Here is a 21,754-nt window from a genome sequence, read left to right on the forward strand (position 1 = left end):
CAGACTGAAAGTGAAAAGGTGGAAAAAGATATTCCATACATGCAGTAACAACAACAAAAAGCTGGAGTAGTTATACTTATAGCAGATGAAATAGACTTTAAAAGCAAAACTGTTATTTGAGACAAGGAAGGACATTTACTGGGAAGAAATGACAATCATATATGTATATGCACCTGTATTAGCCAAAGGGGTACTGATGCAAAATACCAGAAATTTGTTGGATTTATAAAGGTTATTTATTTGGGGGAGCTTACAGATACCAGGCTATAAAGCATAAGTTACTTCCCTCACCAAAGTCTATTTTCACATGTTGGGGCAAGATGGCTGCTGACATCTGTGAGGATTCAGGCTTCCTGGGTTCCTCCCTTCCAGGGTCTTGCTTCTCTCTGGGTTCAGGGTTCCTCTGTTTGTTTACTTCCTGAGGCTCCAGCTTAAGGCTTCAGCATCAAACTCCAGCAAAACTCCAAAATCAAAAACCCCAAACTCTTCCTTTGCCATGCCTTTTATCTGTGAGTCCCTACCCTCCAAGGGGTGGGGACTCAATGCCCTAATGATGTGGCCCAATCAAAGCCCTAAACATAACTTAATCATGCCCAGGTACAGACCAGATTACAAACATAATCCAATATCTAGTTTTGGAATTCATAACCATATCAAACTGCTACAGAACCTAACCAGGATGCCCCAAGATACAAGAAGCAAACACTGGCAAAACTGAAGGGAGAAATAGATATCTCTACAATAATAGTTGGAGACTTCAAAACACCACTCTCAGCATTGGGTAGAACATCTGGGCAGAGGATCAATAAAGAAACAGAGAGCTTGAATACTATGATATATGGACTAAACCTAAAAGACATGTACAGAACATTGCACCACAAAACAGCAGGATATACATTCTTTTTAAGTGCTCATGGATCTTTCTCCAGAATAGATGGCATGGTGGGTCACAAAGTAGGTCTCAGTACATTTAACAAGATCAAAATTATAAAAGCACTTTCTCTGATCATAATGGAATAAAGTTGGAAATCAACAAGGGGCAGAAAAAGGGAAAATTCACAAATATATGGAGATTAAACAACACACTTCAAAATAATCAGTAGGGTCAAAAAAGAAATTTTGGGAGAAATCAATAAATATCTAGAGACAAATGAAAATGAGAACACAATATATCAGAACTTACAGGATGTAGCAAAGGCAGTGTTGAGAGGGAAATTTATAGCCTGAAATGCTTACTTTAAAAAAGACAAAAGAGATAAAATCAATAACCTAACTACACAGCTGGAGGAACTTGAAAAAAGACAAGGAAACTAATCCCAAAGCAAGTAGGAGGAATCAAATATCAAAGATCATGGCAGAAATAAGTGAAATTGAGATTTACCTAAAAACAATAGAGAATTAACAAAACCAAAAATTGGTTCTCTGAGAAGATGAACAAAAGTGAAAAATGCCTAGTGAGACTGACAAAGAAAAAAAGAGAGAAGATGCAAATAAATGAAATAAAAAATGAAAGCAGGAACATTACTACTGACCCCACAGAAATAAAAGAGAACGTAAGAGGATACTATGAACAAGTGTATGCCAAAAAAATTAGACAATGTAGACAAAATGGAAAAATTCTAGAAACATACAAACAACCTACACTGACTGGAGAAGAAATAGAAGACCTCAACAAACAAATCACAAGTAAAAAGATTGAAACAGTTAACAAACAACTCCCCAAAATGAAAAGCTCAGGACCAGACAGTTTCACAGATGAGTTCTACCAAGCATTTAAAGATTTAATACTAATCTTACTCAAGCTCTTCAAAAAAACTGAACAAGAAGGAATGCTACCAAACTCATTCTATGAAGCCAATATCACCCTAATACCAAAGCCAGATAAAGATATTATGAAAAAAATTAAATCACAGACCCATTTCTCTAATAAATATGGATCAAAAATCCTCAATAAAATACTTGCTAATTGAATCCAACAACATATTAAAAGAATTATTCATCCTGGGTGTTATACCAGGCATGCAAGGGTGGTGCAACACAAGAAAATCAGTCAGCATAATATACCATATTAATAAAGAAGAAATATCACATCATCTTATCAATTTATGCAGAAAAGGCATTTGACAAAATACATCATACTTTCTTGATAAAAATACTACAAAAGATAGGAATTGAAGGAAACTTTTTCAACATGATAAAGATCATATATGAAAAACCAACAGTGTTTGAAACACTATGTGAAAACAGTATATGAAAAACACCACTTTTACTCAGTGGTGAAAGACTGAAAGTTTTCCCACTAGATCAGGGCCAAGACAAGGATGACCACTGTCACCACTGTTGCTCAATATAGTGCTAGAAGTTCTAGCTAGCACAATCAGGCAAGAAAAAAAAGGCATCCAAATCAGAAAGGAAGAAGTAAAACTTTCACTATTCAAGGTGATATGATACTATATCTAGAGTCCTGAAAAATCTACAACAAAGCTCCTAGAGCTAATAAACAATTTCAGTACAGTGCCAGCATACATGATCAATATGTGAAAATCAGTGATATTTCTATACAATTGTAATGTACAATCTGAGGAGGAAGTCAGGAAAAAATTCCATTTATAATAGCAACTAAAAGAATCAAATGTTTAGGATAAACTTAACCAAGGATGGAAAGCACATGATTCAGAATACTACAATGCATTAGTCTTTTTAAAGACTTATTTTATTTATTTACTCCTCCCGCCTCATTATTTGAGGTTGCTGTCTGTTCTCTATGTCCATTTGCTGTGTGTGCTCTCTGTGTTTCCTCCTCTACTCTTTAGGAGAAACTGGGAACTGAACCAGGACTTCCCATGTGGGAGACAAGTACTCAATCACCTGAACCACCTCAGTTCCCTGGTTTGCTGTGTCTCTCATCGTCTTTCCTCTTTGTGTCTCTTTTATTGCATTATCTTGTTGCATCAGCTCACTGTGCCTGCCCATTGCACCAGCTTGCCCTCACCAGTAGGCACTGCGAATCGAATCTGGGACCTCCCATGTGGTAGGCAGAAGCCCAATCACTTGAGCCACATCTGCTTTCCATAATGCATTATTAAAAGAAATTTAAAAAGACCTAAATAATTGGAAGAATAGTCCATGCCCATGGATTGGAAGACTAAATATCATTAAGTTGTCAATTCTACACAAATTAATATGCAGATTCAATGTAGTCCCCATCAAAATTCCACCACCATTTTTTAAACAAATGGAAAACAGTTACCAAATTTATTTGGAAGGGTTAGGGGACTGAATAGCCGAAAACATCTTAAAAAGGAAAAGCGAAGGTGGAGGACTCTCACTTCCAGACTTAAAATCGTATTACCTAGATATGGTGGTAAAAAAAATAGCATGATATTGGCATAAAGATAGACACATGGAATGATGGAACCAAACTGATGGTTCAGAAACAGACCCTCATATCTATGGTCAAGTGATTTTTGACAAGCCTGTCAAAATCGCCCAGCTGTGGCAGAAGAGTCCATTCAACAAATGGTGCTGGGAGAACTGGATATCCATATTGAAAAGAAAGAAGATCCCTATCCCACACCTTATAAAAAAATTAACTCAAAATGGATCAAAGACTTAAATATAAAAGATCTATAAAGCTCCTAGAAGAAAATGTAGGAAAGCATTTTCAATACCTGTTGTTAGGTGGTACATTCTTAAACCTTACACTGAAAGCACAAGCAATGAAAAAAAACATGGATAAATGGGACCTCCTCACACTTAAACACTTTTCTCTTATGTTCCCCCAGTGTCTTTTTTTTTTTTTTTTGCTTTATTTTCAAAGAAGCTTTCAGTTACAGAAAAGTCACACAGAATATATAAGAGATTCCCATATACCCAACCCCCTCACCCTCTCCCATTCTCCCTATTAATAACATCTTACATGAGTATGGCACATTTTTTAACACTTTTGTGATTCAAAGGAATTTGTCAAGAAGGTGAAAAGGTAGCCTACTCAAAGGGAGAAAGTATTTGGAAACCACATATCTAATAGGGTTTGATTTCCATTCTACATAAAGAGATTACACAACTCAACAATAAAAGAGCAAGTAATTCAATTAAAAAATGGGCAAAAATGGGAAACGGACTTGGCCCAGTGGTTAGGGCATCCGTCTACCACATGGGCGGTCCGCGGTTCAAACCCCGGGCCTCCTTGACCCGTGTGGAGCTGGCCCATGTGCAGTGCTGATGGGCGCAAGGAGTGCCCTGCCACGCAGGGGTGTCCCCCGTGTAGGGGAGCCCCACGTGCAAGGAGTGCACCCCATAAGGAGAGCTGCCCAGCGCGAAAGAAAGTGCAGCCTGCCAAGGAATGGCGCCGCCCACACTTCCCGTGCCGCTGATGACAACAGAAGCGGACAAAGAAACAAGATACAGCAAATAGAAACAGAGAACAGACAACTGGGGGAGGGGGGGGGAATTAAAATAAAATAAAGAAATCTTTAAAAAAAAAAAATGGGCAAAAGACTTAAAGAGACATTCCTCCAAAGAGGAAATACAAATAGCCAAAAAGCAAATGAAAAAAATGTTCCATATCCCTAGCTATTAGTGAAATGCAAATCAAAATGACAATGTGATATCATCTCACACCACATAGAATGGCCATTATTAAAAGAAAAAAAAAGAAAACAGTAAGTGTTGGAGAGAATGTGGAGAAGTAGGAACACTACTTCACTGTTGGTGGGATTGGGAAATGGTGCAGCCTCTGTGGAAGATAGTTTGGCGGTTCCATAGGAAGCTAAATATAGAACTGCCATATGATCCAGCAATTCCTCTAGCAGGAATATATCCAGAAGAACTAAAAACTTTGACATGAACAGACATCTGCATACCAATTTTCATAGCAGCATTATTCACAGTTGTCAAAAGATGGAAACAACCGAAGTGTCCATCAACTAATGGATGGATAAATAAAAAGTTGTATACACATAAGATGGAACACTATGCTCCAGTAAGAAGAAATGAAATTGGGACACATATGATAATATTGGATGAATCTTGAAGACATTATGCTAACTGAAGTAAGCCAGACACAAAAGGACAAATATTGCATGGTCTCATTAATATGAACTAAATACAAAGAATAAACGCATGGAGTTAACACCTAGAGAACAGGTTATTTGGAGATAAGAGGAGGGTTGAGAAGAACTCCTGAAGCTTAATGTACATAGAAGTTTGAATTAACTTAGCTGTACAAATATGGAAATGGATAGAGTTGATGGTTACGCATTATAGTGAGTAGCAGCTAGTTTATAAATGGGATTGTGGCTGCAAAGAGTAGTGTAGGGATGTAAATGTCAATTGAAAGAAAGCTAGAGAATAATCCAGAGACTGAACACAGTGAATCCAGAAAAGGATGAGAATTGTGGTTGATAATACAGATTCAAGAGTGTCCTTCTGTGAGCTAGAGCAGATGTTTGTCACTATTATTGCAGGTTGGTGGGAATGTGGAGAAGCATAGGAAAAATACCATTGGTATGACCTATGGACTGCAGTTAACAGCAATACTGTAATATTCTTGCATTAATACCAAAGATGTACTGTGTTGATATGGGGGGTATGGAAAAAGTGTGTCAAATGTACACTATGGCCCATGGTTGGTGGTAATTGTCTGATGATTTTATCTCATAATCTGTAACAAATATTCCACCATGGTGTGGTGTGTTGGTGAAGGGGAGTTGTATGGGAATTCTACACATGTATGATTGCTTATTAAGTTCATAACCTCTGTAATAAAATATTTAAAAAAATAATAGGCAGGATTGGGGGAAAAATACACCAAATGTAAGCTATGGACTATAGTTAGTAGCAATGTTTTGATGATGCTCTTGCATAGTTTGTAACAAATGTTTCACAACAATGCAAGGTGTTGGTGGAGTTGTGATGTATGGGATCCCTGTATGACGTAATGCATGTTTTTTTGTGTGAATTTGCAACTTATACTATACACTTATTGTTTGTGTATGTTCATGTATGAATTATATACTTCAATAAAAATATATTAAAAAATGTACAAAGAACTAAAGAAAATCAGGTAAAAGATGAACACTAAGAGAATATCAAGAGAGATGGAAATAGTAATCGAAATTAAAAATTCCCTACAGGGGAGTGTATGTAGCTCAAGTGGTTGAGCACCTGCTTCTCATGTACAAGGTCCCTGGATCCATCTCCAGCACCTCCTAAAAACAAACATCAAACAGAAAAAAAAAAAACCCAACTCTCATTAGGGAATGGATTTAGCTCAGTGGTTGAGTGCCTGCTTCCCATGTACAGGTCCTGGGTTCAATCCCTGGTACCTCCTAAAAAAAATTCCTACAGGGTTAAAGAGAAGATTTAGGAAGGAAAAAGGAATTAATAAATTTGAAGATAAGACAGTTGAAATCATGCTGTCTAAGGAGAAGACTCAACCAATTCCAAACAGGATAAAGCCAAAAGGACCCACACCATGACATGTTATAGTCAAATGCTAAAGACAGAAAGAATTCTGAAAGCCACAAGAGGCAAGCAACAGGTCATATACAAGGGAGCCTCAAAATAAAACTAAATGCTGATTTCACATCAGAAAGTATGGTGATATGAAGGCAGTGGGATGACATATTTAAAGTGCTAAAAGCAAAAATTGCCACACAAGTATTGTAGATCTGGCAAAACTGTCTTTCAGAAATGAGACATTCCCTGATAAACAAAAGCAGAGGGGCTATGTCACCACTAGTTTGGCCCTGCAAGAGATGCTAAAGAGAGTTCTGAAGGTTGAAAAGGAAAGGATATAAGAAAATAGACTGACAATCTCCTGTGAGGGTCATGGCATGGGTAAATAAGTATAAATGCCAGTACTACTGTATTTTTATTTGTACCTCCATGTTTTACATCCTATAGGATCTAAAAGGCAAGCATAAAAAGAAATGATCAATCAGTGGTTTTGGACTTATAACATATAAAAATGTAATTTGTTATAAGAACTACATAAAAATGGGGGACAGAGTGATACAGGCACATAGCTTGTATATATTATTGAAGTTAATTTGTACCTAAGCAAATGAAATTTTTATAGATTTAGGATGCTAAATTTAAGCCCAAGTTTACCAGAAAGAAAATGTCAGAGACTATGCAAGCTCATAGAGTCAGAAATTAGAGTACTGGTGCCAAGGGCAGGGGGAAGGGGGAATGGGGAGTTAATGCATAATGGGTGTTGGGTTTCTGATTGGAAAGATAGGAAAGTTTTTGTAATGGAAGGTTTTCAGTGCCATTAATCACACTGAATTGTATGCTTGGGAGTTAATTGAGATTGAATGTTTAAGTTGTATATATGTAATTACAATTTAAAAAGGAGAGAAAGAGAAAGAGAGCAACTAAAGATACTAGACAAATTAAATGAACTATGTACTCTTGAGTGGGAACTAATAAGGATGGACAAAAAGGATCAAAAGGACATTATTGGGACATAGGAAAAATTGGAATATAGACTGTAAACTTTATGTCAATGTTATTTTCTTGAAATTGATAAATGCACATAACTGTTACATAAATAAACATCCTTGCTCTTAGGATAGTATTAATTGTTAAAGGAGCATGATGCTCAGTGTTCAGAAAATAGATGGATAGATGGATGGATGGATGGATAGATAGATAGATAGATAGACAGATAGATAGATAGATAGATAGATAGATAGATAGATAGATAGATAGATAGATAGATAGATAGATAGATAGATAAAGCCAATGTGGCAACATTTAAAATTGCTGAATCTAGGTATCTGGGGGATAGGGGTATTTAGAGTTCTCAGTATGAAATTTGTATTATTTTTATAACTGTATTGAAGGCTTGAAAGTATTTCAAAATAAAAAGTTTTTTCAAAGGGAAACACTTACTCCATGCTTATGTGAAAGTCTCTATCAGGTACTGTAAGAACAACAAGAAGTCTGAACCGACCACTTTCAAGTAACTTGGAAGTGGGGAACAATGAAAAATATTTAATGCAGTAAATGTTTATTGAGCCCTATTAATTGGATGGCCATGGCATAATTTTATAGGGCAGAAAGATATTTTGCTACTAATTTCAATATCAAAGTGTATACTGAGTGAATTATTGCTGATCTATGAATGTAGAATATCAGACAGGTCAAAAAATTTAAAGAACCCTTCAAAAATAAAGAGCCCAGTCAAAATTTTTGCCTTTTTCATGGTTGCCGATGATTCTTTATTATTAAACTGAGAGGAATGAGAGCTCATTTGCCCAGATGTGGGACAAATAAAAGGTATAATTTCAATGAATTACATGCTCATTAAAGAAAATTTGGAACTCAAAGAGAAATAATTAGTTACTTCTAATACTGTTAGTAATAGAACTTAGTATTAATATATAAATATATATATAATAATAAACATATTAATATATAAAAAAATATATATAATATATAAATGCTTAGTATTAATATATAAATATATAAACTTAGTATTAATATATAAATATATTATATAAATGCTGTATTTTAGTCTTTTTTAATACCATAAAAGTATTATGCATTTACATTTGCAACCAAATTGTTTTATAATCTACACGTAATTTTATATATTACATCTAACTTAAGATCCCATTATAATGATTTTTCCATGTTGTTACACTGTCTTCTGAGGAAACTTAGCTCTCCCTTGAAGAATCCACTTGGACTCATGAAGATGACTGCACACCAAAATAAGATTCCAAGTCCAAACTCAGTATTCCTTTAGAAGTTCGGGCAACTGTCTGAAAATGAATACCACCTTAAGGTGATAATGGTAAGTACTACAAAGAGTGGATAAAATGATGGGGACACTACATTTATGAGGGCTGCATTTCCTCCATATCTTAACCTTGGTATGGTCAATATTTCTAATTTTAGGCATTTTAATAGATGTAGTAGATGTAATAGTATTAATTTTAGGCATTTTAATAGATGTAGTAGATGTAATAGTGTTTAATAGATTTAATAGTGTTATCTCATTGTTTTAATCTGTATTCCCCTAATAATTAATGATGTTGAGCACCTTTCCATATGCCATTTTGCCACCTCTATGTCTTCTTTAGTGATATGTCTGTTCAAATCTTTTCTTGGGTTTTTCAGTAATTGATTTATTTTTCAGGGTTCTTACTTTATTTATTGAGTTTTAAGAGTCCTCTTAATATTCTGGACACAAGTCTTTCATCAGACATGTGTCTTTCAAAGATTTTCTTCCAGTATGGGTCTTGTCTTTTCATTTGTCTATTGAAGAGTAGTTTTTAATTTTGATGAAGTGTACTTTATCAATTCTTTCTTTTCTGGATCATGCTTTTGGTGCTATACCAAAATTTGCCTAAGCCAAGTGTTCACAAATTTCTTCTATGTGTTCTCCTTGAACTTTTTAAAATTTTAGGTTTTACATTTAGATCTATGACACATTTTGAATTTATTTTTTTATAGGGGGCAAGGCAGAAATAAAAGTGTTTTTTAAAAATAATTTTCACACATAGAAATCCAATCATTCCAGCATCTTTTGTTGGTGTACATGGAAATGCAATTGTTCCAGGACCTATTCTGGTCAACAAAGGTTGACCAAACTACCTTTTTTATACAACACTTTTGTACCTTTGTCAAAAATCAATTGACCACATATGTGGGGGTCTGCTTCTGGACTCTCAGTTCTGTTGTGTTGATATATTTGTCAATCTTTATGCCAAAAGCAAACTGTCATGATTATTGTAGTTTTACAATAAGTCATGAAGTCAGAAGGCGTAAGTTCCTTTGAATGTATTCTTTTTCAAAGCTGTTTTGGCTATTATAGGTTCTTTTTATTTCAATGTTAATTATAGAGTCAGACTGCTAATTTCTACCAAAAAAAAAGCCTGTTGGGATTTTAATTAGGATCTCATTGAATCCATAGATCAATTTGGAGAGAACAAACATCATAACAATATTGTTATACTTCTGATATATGCAAATGGTATATATTTCCATTATTTCTTTATTTTTTCTCAGCAATGCTTTGCAGTTTCCTTTGTACAATTGTGCATATATTTTGTCATATTTTATGCTATTTAAAATTGTACAAAATTCCAGGTTCCCATTGTTCATTGTAAGTATATGTGAGCACAATTGATTTTTGTATATTGACTTTGTATACTGCAACCTTGCTAAACTCACTTATAAATTTTATATCACTTGGGATATTCTACATAGATCATGTCATCTGTGAATAAAGAAAGTTTACTTCTTTTCCATTCTGGATGCCTTTCATTTCCTTTTCTTTCCAATATCCACCAGAACCTCCAGTACAATGTTGAAGAGAAGTAATGAGAGTGGATGTCCTTGGCTTGTTCCTAATCTTAGCAGAAAGAATTCAATCTTTCCCCATGTTGTATAATGCTAGCTACAGGTTTTAGTAGATGTCCTTTATCAAGTTGAAAAATTTCCCTCTAATCCTATATTTCTGACAGTTTATTTAAAAGCAGGAGTGGATATTGGATTTTATCAAAGGCTTTTTCTGCATCAACTGAAATGGTATGTTTTTTATTTTTCAGATTGTTAATATGATTAATTACATAGATTTATTTTTGAATGTTAACCTAACCTTGAATTTCTGACATATATGCCAAATGTCAAGATGTAGTATCCTTTTCATACATGGTTGAAGATGAATTGTTAAAATTTTATTAAGAATTTTTCCATCTATTTCTGCAAAGAACATTGGGCTCTATTTTCTTGTTATATCTTTGTCTGGCTTTGTTATTATAGAAATGGTGGCCTGATAATGAGTTGGTAAGTTTTCTCTATTTTTCTGTCTTCTGGAAGAGTTGTAGAGCAATGATTTTTTTCCTTAAAAGTTGGATAGAATTTTATAGTGAAATTTTCTTGTGAAAAAATACCTATAAATTCAATTTATTTAATAGATATAGGACTATACAGGTTTTTTCTTGAGTAAGCTTTAGTAGTGGGAATTTCCATCTCATGTAAATTGTCAAATATTTTGGCATAAAAATAGTTCATGATATTCTTTTTTTAATTAAGATTTATTTATTTCCCTCCCCATCCCCCTTCTCCTACCCTGCTGTTTTTGCTGTGTTGTCTTCTCATTTTCTCTCCTCTAGGATTCACCTGCATTCGATTCTGGAGACTCCTGATATGGAGAGAGTTTCCCTGCAATTGCACCACCTCGGTTCCTGGTTTCTGCTGCACTTCACCTTGACTCTCCCCTTGTCTCTCTCTTGTTGCATCATCATCTTGCTGCATGACTCACTTGCGCAGGCACTGGCTCACCATGCGGGCACTTGTGTGGGCACTTGAGCTCACCATGTGGGCATTCATGCTGGCACTGGCTCGCTGCACAGGCACGCTTTCTCTTCTTTTCACCAGGAGACACCAGGGATTGAACCCAGGTCTTCCAATATGGTAGGCAGAAGCTCTATCACTTGGGCCATATCTGCTTCCCATGATATTCTTTTATTAGTTTAAATAAGTACACACTGCAATTATGTTGTTCTCTCATTGTTGATACTGATAATTTATATCACCTATCTTTTTTTTCTGATTAGTCTTACCAGAGGCTTACACATTTTATTGATTTTCTCAAAAAACAGCTTTTGGTTTCATTAATTTTCTTTATTGCTTTTCTGTTTCCTATTTCATTGATTTCAGCTCTGATCTTTATCATTTCCTTTGTTCTGCTTACTTTATTTTTTATTTTTTATTTTTTAAAGATTTATTTATTTTTATTTATTTAATTCCCCTCCCCCTCCTCCGGTTGTCTGTTTTCTGTGTCTTTTTGCTGCGTCTTGTTTCTTTGTCCGCTTTGGTCGTCGTCAGCGGCATGGGAAGTGTGGGCGGCGCCATTCCTCGGCAGGCTGCTCCCTCCTTCGCGCTGGGCGGCTCTCCTTATGGGTGCACTCCTTGCGCGTGGGGCTCCCCTACGCGGGGGACACCCCTGTGTAGCACGGCACTCCTTGCACGCATCAGCACTGCGCATGGGCCAGCTCCACACGGGTCAAGGAGGCCCGGGACTTGAACCGCGGGCCTCCCATGTGGTAGACGGACGCCCTAACCACTGGGCCAAAGTCCGTTTCCCATGTTCTGCTTACTTTAGATTTCAACTCTTTTATTTCTATTTTCTTAAAATTGATTTGTGACCTTTATTTTGTTTAGTGCTACAAATTTACTTATAAGAATAATACAGGAGGAAAAAAGTCCATAGTCCTCCAACTCAAAGGTGACTACTGTTAATGTTGTGGATTATCTCCTTTCACTCTTTTCCTCCTATCTATGAGCAAACAAAAACCACATTCATACATGCATACATTTTTTGTTTGTTTTACAAAACAGAGAAACTATATAGCCTTGGGTGCTGTAGTTGTTTTTTGTCCCCATTAACATTGTATTTTAAACATTTTTTTCACTTTCATGGATACTTTAACATAATTGAAAACAGTAGGAAAGTAGGGAGAAGATGTGATGCTTTTTGGACAGTAAAAACAAAATAAAAAATATTCCTTTTGAAAGTAAAGCTGACTCAAAGATAATATCCATCACTTTGTCTTTATTATTATGGTGAACATCCACCTGAGCTAACCGGCAGGACAGAAAGAGAACTCATATGAGGATACCCAATCATTTTCAATAATGGGAAGCCTCTTGGCACTGGCAAAGCTAGATTTGATCCATCTTGACCCAGTAAGTGGAAGTTGGCAATAAATTAGTTGGCTTACTAGTATAGTATCAGAACCACATATTTTCCTGACACAGTGTGTGGAATCACACTAAGACAAATGTCTATTGAATATCGACTCTGGGGCAGGCATTGAGATAAGCCCAGAGATACAGCGGTAACCAAGTCAACTATTGTCACTTCCCTTGTGAAATTTATAATCCTGGGAAATTAGTGATCCTTAACCACTATATGACAGGCCCTTTGCTAAGAATTCCAACTTTGTTTTTGTTTTTTGTTTTTTGTTTTGGTTGTTGTTGTTTTCATTTAAACCCTATGACAATCTTTTAAGTGAATATTACCTATACCTTAAATTTACAGTCTCAAGCTGAGACCTGAAGAGCCTGATTAACTTGTCCTGGGTCATACAGCTAGGATATGCACCTTCTGCAACCAGCACTCTCGTTTTTAACTTAAAAAACAGCAACAGGGAAGTGGACTTGGCCCAATGGATAGGGCATCTGCCTACTGCATGGGAGGTACGCGGTTCAAACCCTGGGCCTCCTTGACCTGTGTGGAGCTAGCCCATGCACAGTGCTGATGTGTGCAAGGAGTGCTGTGCCACACAGGGGTGTCCCCCACATAGGGAAGCCCCACATGCAAGGAGTACGCCCCATAAGGAGAGCTGCCCAGCATGAAAGAAAGTGCAGCCTGCCCAAGAATGGCGCTGCACACACGGAAGCTGACACAAGATGATGCAACAACAAAAAAAAAGAAACACAGATTCATGGTGCTGCTGGTAAGAATACAAGCAGACACAGAAGAACACACAGCAAATGGACACAGAGAGTAGACAACTGGTGGGGGGGGGAAGGGGAGAGAAATAAATAAAAAATAAATCTTTAAAAAACAAACAAACAACAAAACCTGTCTCTCTGTGATCTCTAACACTTTTTAAACAAGCAAAACTAATCATTGGCTTAAAAAATTCATAAAGCTATCCTAAAGAAACTTCAGGGCCAGTTTGCTGCACAACTCCAGGAAAGGAAGCACCATTCATATTGGAATCCAAGTGAATGGCACCCCCTGGATCACAAGCATATAGAATCCAATCTGAATGCTATCCCTTAGGGAGGGCAACATCATGGCCTTGTGTTAACATGGAAAAGCAAGTCTCCCCATTAAATGAACTGTTTCTGCAATCTTGGAGGTCATCTAGTGCTTGAATTACTAATTGCATATTCTGTAGCTGGTATTTTCACAAAATTCATAAGGAATTCCATTTTTTAAAAAAAGTAATATATAGGGAAGTGAATGTGGCTCAAGTGATAGGGCCTCCACCTACCACATGGGAGGATCCATGTTCAATCCCTGGGGCCTCCTGGTGAAAAATAAGAGAAAGAGTGCCTGCACAGCAAGCTGAGTACCTGTGTGGGTGCTTGCACGGCAAGTCAAGTGCCCACACAGTGAGCCGAGGGCCCATGTGGCTAGGTGAGTGCTTGCATGAATGCCCCTGTGGCGAGCCAGTGCTTGTGTGCCGAGCTGAGTGCCCACAGAGCAAGCTGAGTGCCCGCATGGTAAGCCAGTGCCCACACAAGTGAGTCATGACACAACAAAAGACACGAAGAAGGGAGTCAGGGTGAGGCGCAGCGGAGACCAGGAACTGAGGTGGTGCAATTGACAGGGAACCTATCTCCACATCAGAAGTCCCCAGGATCGAATCCTGGTGAATCCTATAAGAGAAAGATGAGAAGCTAAACAAAGAAATAGATACAGAAGATCACACAGCTAATGGACACAAACAGCAAAAACAGCAGGGCAGGGGTGAAAAAAAAAAGTAATACATAGCCATGGACTTGGAAAACTAAACTGGCTCACTTGGGAAACAGACACATGACCTTAATCTCATTAGCTTGGTGATACATCTAGTGGAGTATCTAGCTATTGATAGGAAATAATGCAAATCCATTTGTGGGTACACTCCTTTTTGAGGAGGGAAAGTCTGTGGTTACTAGTAACTGAGAATAAGCTGATATTAATGTCACAGCTTGATATTCAATGATATTTTTAAATGGAATAATTTTATTGTGCCTTTCTTTTAAACAGCAGAAGCATTTAGATGAAATATACTTAATTGTCATAGAAGCTGATTTCATTGCATTGAAGGAAAAATCTTAAGGAGAGAGAGATTCTGTAGATTTAAAGTTCTCTTGTGATCTATGGTTTCTCCAGTTGGTCTGTTAAAATGATCTGGGGAAGCAGATGTGGCTCAAGCAGTTGAGTACCTGCCTCCCACATGGGAGGTCCTGGGTTCAGTTCCCAGTGCCTTCTGGGAAAAAAAACAAACAAGCAAGCGAAACAAATGAGAAAACCAACTCAGGAAAGTCAACGTGGCTCAGTGGTTGAATGCCGGCTTCCCACATATGAGGTCCTGGGTTCTGTGCCTGGCATGCAGTACCTCAAAAAAAAAAAAAAAGGCCCAAAATTCATTGGAGAATTTTGAATAAATCATATTATTTCAGTGGTATAACTATATAGGCTTAAAAAAAACAATAAAACCCTATCTAATATTCAGAGCACTTGGATATGTCCATGAAAGTAACGTTGTAAACAAAATGAAATTTAAAGTTTCACATTTGAACTTATAAAGAGATTATTTTCAATAATATTAAAGCTGGAACATGGGCGATTTAAAATTATTCAATACCTCTTAGTAAATTAATAATGTTTCACAAAGCATAACAATATTGGATGCCATATATATTTCAAAAGTTTCATTAAAACTTGAGAGAAAAGGTTTTTTTAAAAAAATTTTATATTTTCCTTTATATATATATTTAATTAGGGAAGTTGTAGGTTTACAAAAAGATCATGCAGAAAGCACAGAGTTCCCATATACTCTGGCTACCACCACACAGTTTTCCCTATTATTAACACTTTATAAGAATGTGGTACCATTGTTATCAATTGCTGAAATAATATTATTATAAGTGTACTATTAATAGTTAACTATTTCTAAAATGAAGAGTGAACCAAATGCCTTATTTTAAGAAATTGCCACAGTCACCCCAACCTTCAACAAGCACCACCCTGATCAGTCAGCAACTATCAACACTGAATCAAGACCCTCCACCAGCAAAAAGAACACAATGCGCTAGAGTTCAGATAACGGTTAGCATTTTTTTAAGGAACAAAGTATTTTTAATTAAGGTATGCACATTATTTTTAAACAGAATGATATTGCACATGTAATAGACTAGAGTGAAAACGTAAATTTTATATGCACTGGGAAAACAAAAACTTTATATGACACACTTTATTGCAGTGGTCTAGAATTGAATCTGCAATATCTCTTCCAAGGTATGCCTGTAGTGGATAATGTAACTCACTAAAAGAGGAGTTGATAATTTAACTGGGCTTCCTCCACTGCCTCATCTCCCCTGCAAATCTCTACAATTTGGCTTCTGCTCCCTACTAAACACGAATGAATTCTCAAAGATCCCTAATGATATCTATCATTTTCAAACTCCCTAGTCTCCTCTTTGCTCTCTTCCAGGATTAAGGGTTGTCTAACTGGGCGTATCAATTCATTGACTGCTAGAGAAGAACTGACTAATCAGATTGTTTAGATAGAAATTCTTTTCTTCCGTAAATGGTTCATGAACATTTCTCCTAAGTGGTGTGGCCATTGAAGAAGACTTTCCTGGATGGAAAAAGTCAGGTCTGTGCTTAGGAGCTTTGAATAGCTCTACCTGCTCACCACAACTCTTCACATTCTTGACTTCTTTGCAGCATCTGTCACTACTACCAGCAAAAGTCCTTCCCTCCAATGCTTCTTTAAACTCTTTTTTCCCTTTGGTTTCTGTAAGATTTTCACCTTCTTTCTTCCTGACTAAATTTTCTTCAGTCTTCTTCATTGACTCATTTGCTCCTCAAAGTTTGTGGTACTAAGACTCATTGGCAGTCATCTTCTCTTGCTCTACACTCTGCATGGTTTCCACTATTTCTAATGTACAGATGCTGACCATGTCTCTAATACCAGTTCCATCTTTTCTTCTTAGCTTTAGACTAAGGGTCAGCAAATATGGTTTGTGGGCTAAACACATTTCAATGCCAGTTTTTGCATATCCTATGATTTTTTACACTTTTAGATGGTAGGAAAATATCAAAGGAAGCATAGTATTTTTTGATATGTGAAAATATATGAAATTTGAATTTGAACATCCATAAACAAAGTTCCCCTGGATCTCAGTCATGCTTAGTTGTTTATGCAATGTATATGGCTGCATTTGTGCTATAATGTAAGAGTTGAGTAGCTGCAACAGAGACTGTGACCCTCAAAGTCTAAAATATTTAATATACGACCCTCTACAGAGTTTACCATCCCCTCTTCTAGACCAAGAGTTTTAAATATGTATTGTAGGGGAGCAGATGTGGCTCAAGCAGTTGGGTGCCTGCCTACCACATGGGAGGTCCCGGGTTCAGTTCCTGGTACCTCCTAAAGAAGACAAGTAAGACAATGAGCTGACACAATGGGCTGGTGCAGTAAGATGACACAACACAGACATAACGAAATGCAGTGAGAGACACAATAAGCAGGAGTGTAGGTGGCTCAAGCTACTGGGCACCTCCTTCTCACATAAGGTCCCAGGTTTGGTTCCTGATGCCTCCTAAAAAGTAGATGAACAGATACAGAGAGCGGAGAGTGAGCACAAACAATGAGGTGGGGTGGAGAGGAGAAATAAATAAAAATAAATCTTTAAAATACATATATATATATTGCATATATATTGCATGTCTTTAAATAGATGTTCCTCAGGTTCTTTGATGTAACAAATCTATTTATTGTATGATTTTTTCCCCTTAAAAATCTTCTCCTCCAGTATACTGTCAGATCTAAGCATCTTCTAGAATGAGTAAAGTATCTAGAAAGCTGCAATTCATCATTTTTACTCCTGTAGACTGCTTTTTAAGATTTTTTTTCTTTTTTGGAGGTACCAGGGCCGGGAATCAAACCCAGAACTTTGTGAGAGGTCAACACTTAACCACTGAGCTATACAGGCTCCCTGCTTTTTTTATACTCTTCCTGCTAACTCATTCTCCACAACTAGTAATTTTCTTTTGTTAACTTTAACTTGAAAATGTCCCTTAAACCTGTCCCCCTTTCTTTCCATTATAACTGCTACTGTCCTCATTTATTCCCCGTATCATCTCTCCCTTTAACTACTGCAACACCTCTTAATCTGGTCATCTGGCTTCCAGTATCTCCAAATTTTAGATTCATCCTATATTGTTTAACCAGAGTTAGCTTTCTAGTATACAGCTCTGGCTATTTGTTCCTAAAACCAATTATGAAGTCCATTGCCTATAGGATACAGTCCAAACTCAGGTAGCATTCAAGGCTCTTCATGATATGGCCTCATCCAGGTTATTTCCTGCTATTTTCCCCCAAAGAATGCTATGAGCTAGTCATAAAATATGTCGCGTTGCCTAAACATACTCCATTCTTACCACCCCAAATTTTACTCATATCCTCTTAGAATGCTGTCATCTCCCACCTTCACCTGGAAAATTTTTATTTTTTCATTTAAGGCCCAGAACACTTTTATCCTTCCTCTCAGTGAAACCCATACAGGAAGAATTAATTGTTCCCCCCTTTGTATAAGGAATTCACAATACGTCTCAAAGAGAGTTCTATGGAATACCTGTTGCAAAGAATGTAGCTAATAAGTATTATTTGAAAGAGGGATCTCTAATGGAATACATTTGAAAAATGCCATAATAAACTTTAACGGGTTTCTTTGCTGCAGGTTGTGTCCAGCCCTAAAAAATGCTGATGGCCATTGTAAATCAACCCTTTTTTCTGATTCCCTTTTATGAATGGTGTTCTGTAGAAAATTCTTGGGAAAATACTGTAAGAGTTCATTGTCCAGATCCATTCTCTTTTTGAAAGGGTTCCTAAATTGGAGCTGCTTCCCCAGTTATGTAAAGAAAATGAGACCAACACAGAGAGAAGCTGATCTAAAAGGAAAGAGCAAAAAAGAACCCTAAAACATGGACTGAGCCTCTAGACTCAGCCTTGTATGAAGAAAGTTCTACTATTGGACTTCCTAATTACATGAACTTAAAGATTTTTTTCTTCCCTAGGCTGGTTTGAGTTGAATTTCTGTCATTTGTAACCCAAAGAGCCCTAATACATAAATGTCTCTTTTAGTGAGATATTTGCTCTTTAAACCTTTGGACTGTGTTTTTCTACTTAGCCCTTGAATCTGGAACATATTAAGTATGCAGTAAGTGTTTGCTGATTTCTATAGATTTCTCTTGAATTGAATAAAGGAGTTAAAGTTCTGAAAAGATTAGCACTGATTTAACTGGCACCTACTCCTTTGACTCTACTGTGGGTTGTGTTGAAAATTAATATAGCCCAAATGAGAGATACCAAGAAATTGATTGCAGTAAAAGGGTTCTTTAGCCCAAGGTATTATAGACATGAACTGGGCACAGTATCAGGAAAATAATTCACGTTTCACAGGGGACCTTACTGACTTGAATCAATAAATAAGGTTGTTGTCTCTGTAAAGGCCACCAGCAGCAAACAGAAGGAATGGATTGACTGCCTAAGGTTTGTTAAGTCTTTAACTTTATGAATTACTGCTAATTTTCAATAAAATCATATATTACCTAAAGATATCAGGATCTCCTGTGATGAAGGTGAATGTCCTGACATTCATCCAGATTTTCCACTCCTGTGCTAAGAAGCAGATGGCCACATGATCAAAGGCACAGTTACTGGGAACCACGAACTCATTTACTTTGTCTCAGAATTGCTTCACAACTGTGCTCATCAGTAAAGTTTAAAAGCTCAACTAATTTTGTTAGTATCAGATAAGGTGTTACTACATAGATCTTGAGAAAGCAGAATTTTCAATCGTTAAAAGAGGTTTAGGCTTTGGTGACATAAATTCAGGACGAATTATTGGTTGATTCTCTTTTCAAAATTTAACAAATGCTGTAAACAAAGCAGATTTATACCCTTATAGAGGTTGAACCTGAACACACAGGGTCTTGCTTTACAGGAATTTTGGGAGGAAGGGGCATCATAAAAAAGTTTGTCATTGGTATTGCCGCGGAAACTCATTTTTAGCTGGAGAAACAAGGCCTAAAACTAATAAATTGACTCAATTACTGAGCATTGACTACCAACTACAAGACATAGTCATGTAAATATACAGTGATATAAAGTACACAGTAACATTTGTTCTGACATGTCTTAAAAAACACCCACGTGTTTATAAGGAAGAAATACAGATATTTATATCTGCAGAGACTCAACAATTGGTACAGTTTTGCTCCACTAAAATGAAACTTAAATTGAAAACTGAAAATATGCCCCAAAGACACATTGCAACTGTCAGAAAGAAATGATAGATCATCAGTTATTGTTTTCAAAATCTTTTACATGGGAAAATCAAAACATTTTCTGTAGAAGGCGGCAACAAAAGGAAAAAGGGAAGATGACATATTGCTTCCTAATGACTTGGGAATTTTGGCTTGATTAGGCAGCCACTACTAAAGAGAAGCAACACTATAACTATTAATAAATAATATGAATTAAAGGAAAGAAAGTTCAATATATATTTGTCCAGGGGAAGACGGGAGAATATATTAACTGAAACTCAAGAAACCTAGGCTCATACCCAATCACTAGCTAGTTATCTGGAGCAAATAACTTTAATCTTTCTATAACTCACTTTACTCCTTTATAAAGTTAGGAAGCTGGACCATGATCTTTAAGGAGTCTATTTTGAAAACTCATTTTTGGTATTAGTAGACAAGAGCAGTGAGAAATTGTCATGTTTGTTGCAAAACATGGTTTCAATGAAGGCTAAGCTGTACCAGAAAACCGAGTTACTGTTACCCCTGGGGACTTTTGAAAGACTTGAAACTAAAATAAGAGTTGAAACCACTATTACCATTTTCTAAACAAAAATTGTAGATAATACTAACAGCAAGTTAGTATTCTACTTCCACATATTCTCTTATGGAAATCCTTTCCCTTTCTCCCCCATTATTTCCTCTGACCTTCTCTTTTCCAATCTATATCTCACCAGGAGTACGTACCAGATTTTCTTAACTTCAGGAAAGCAGGTACACTCAGAGAGTTATGGATGACAAGAGGTTAAGTATATGACTCTTTCAGTTATTTATTCATTTGACAAGCATTCATAGATCCCCCATTTGAGGCAACACTCTGGCTGAATTGCAAAGATAAAAATCAAAGTCTCTGGGGGTGTACGGAAAAAACATACCAAGTCTAAAGTATGGACCATAGTTATTGGTAATAGTATGGTCATGTTCTTTCATAATCTGTAACAAATGTTTCACAACAAGGTGTTGGTGGAGGGGTGATGTGTGGGAATTCTGCACATTAGGCATGATTGATTTGAAAGCTCACAACTTCTCTAATGAAAAAGAAAAAAGACACTAGTTTCTGCTTCAAAGAACTTTAGAGTCTAGGACTGGGCTCACTGGATTTCCATTCACGGCGTTTCTCCAGACCCCACAGAACCAGGTAATATTAAGACTCCTAGTCTAGGGATGCAGATTTTACAAACTGTTCAAGCAGCAACAGGACTGCGCCTTTCCCAGTCTGGGCTTCACTCCCGTCCACACCAGCCTGTGACCAGAGGCAGACCCCCGTCCCCCCAAACTAGCAAGTGAGACGTCACCGCCTCACGCTCCAACACCTAATGGGACCTGCAGTTTCTGCATAGCCCAAGCCCTCCTGCGACTGCCCAGTGAGGGTCCGGAGACCCCGAGAAGTGACCACCAAGCTCGCCTTCACCGGTAGGGCCCTCAGGGCAGGATCCGTCCTGGTGTCGGGCGCCGGGGGCCCTCACCGGACATGGTGCAACCGCCATTACGATAGCCTTACACTATGCAGGCCGCAGGGAAAGCCCTGCTCTCGCTGCCTCCGGTCCTTACCCGAGACCCGGATCACCTCCCTTCAGTGGCCTTTGACCTAGGGACACGCAGGGCATCCTGGGAACTTGCCTTTTCCGCTACGGA

At 37.1% G+C, this 21,754-nt stretch overlaps 1 protein-coding gene and 1 long non-coding RNA gene across 2 annotated transcripts in view; both read right to left on the reverse strand.

Annotated features, from left to right (window-relative positions):
* The window catches only part of LOC101427658 (zinc finger protein 624-like), a 195,797-nt gene that overhangs the window by 46,470 nt on the left and 127,573 nt on the right, over positions 1-21,754 (reverse strand). The gene's annotated exons all lie outside the window — the stretch shown is intronic.
* LOC111762122 (uncharacterized) lies at positions 14,559-21,730 on the reverse strand. Its single transcript, XR_002795319.3, has 3 exons — positions 21,671-21,730; positions 19,367-19,436; positions 14,559-15,143 (listed from the first exon to the last, which is right to left on the reverse strand). It is a non-coding gene; the product is annotated as an uncharacterized lncRNA (long non-coding RNA).

This window comes from Dasypus novemcinctus, chromosome 5 (genome assembly GCF_030445035.2).
Source record: "Dasypus novemcinctus isolate mDasNov1 chromosome 5, mDasNov1.1.hap2, whole genome shotgun sequence".
NCBI lineage: Eukaryota > Metazoa > Chordata > Mammalia > Cingulata > Dasypodidae > Dasypus > Dasypus novemcinctus.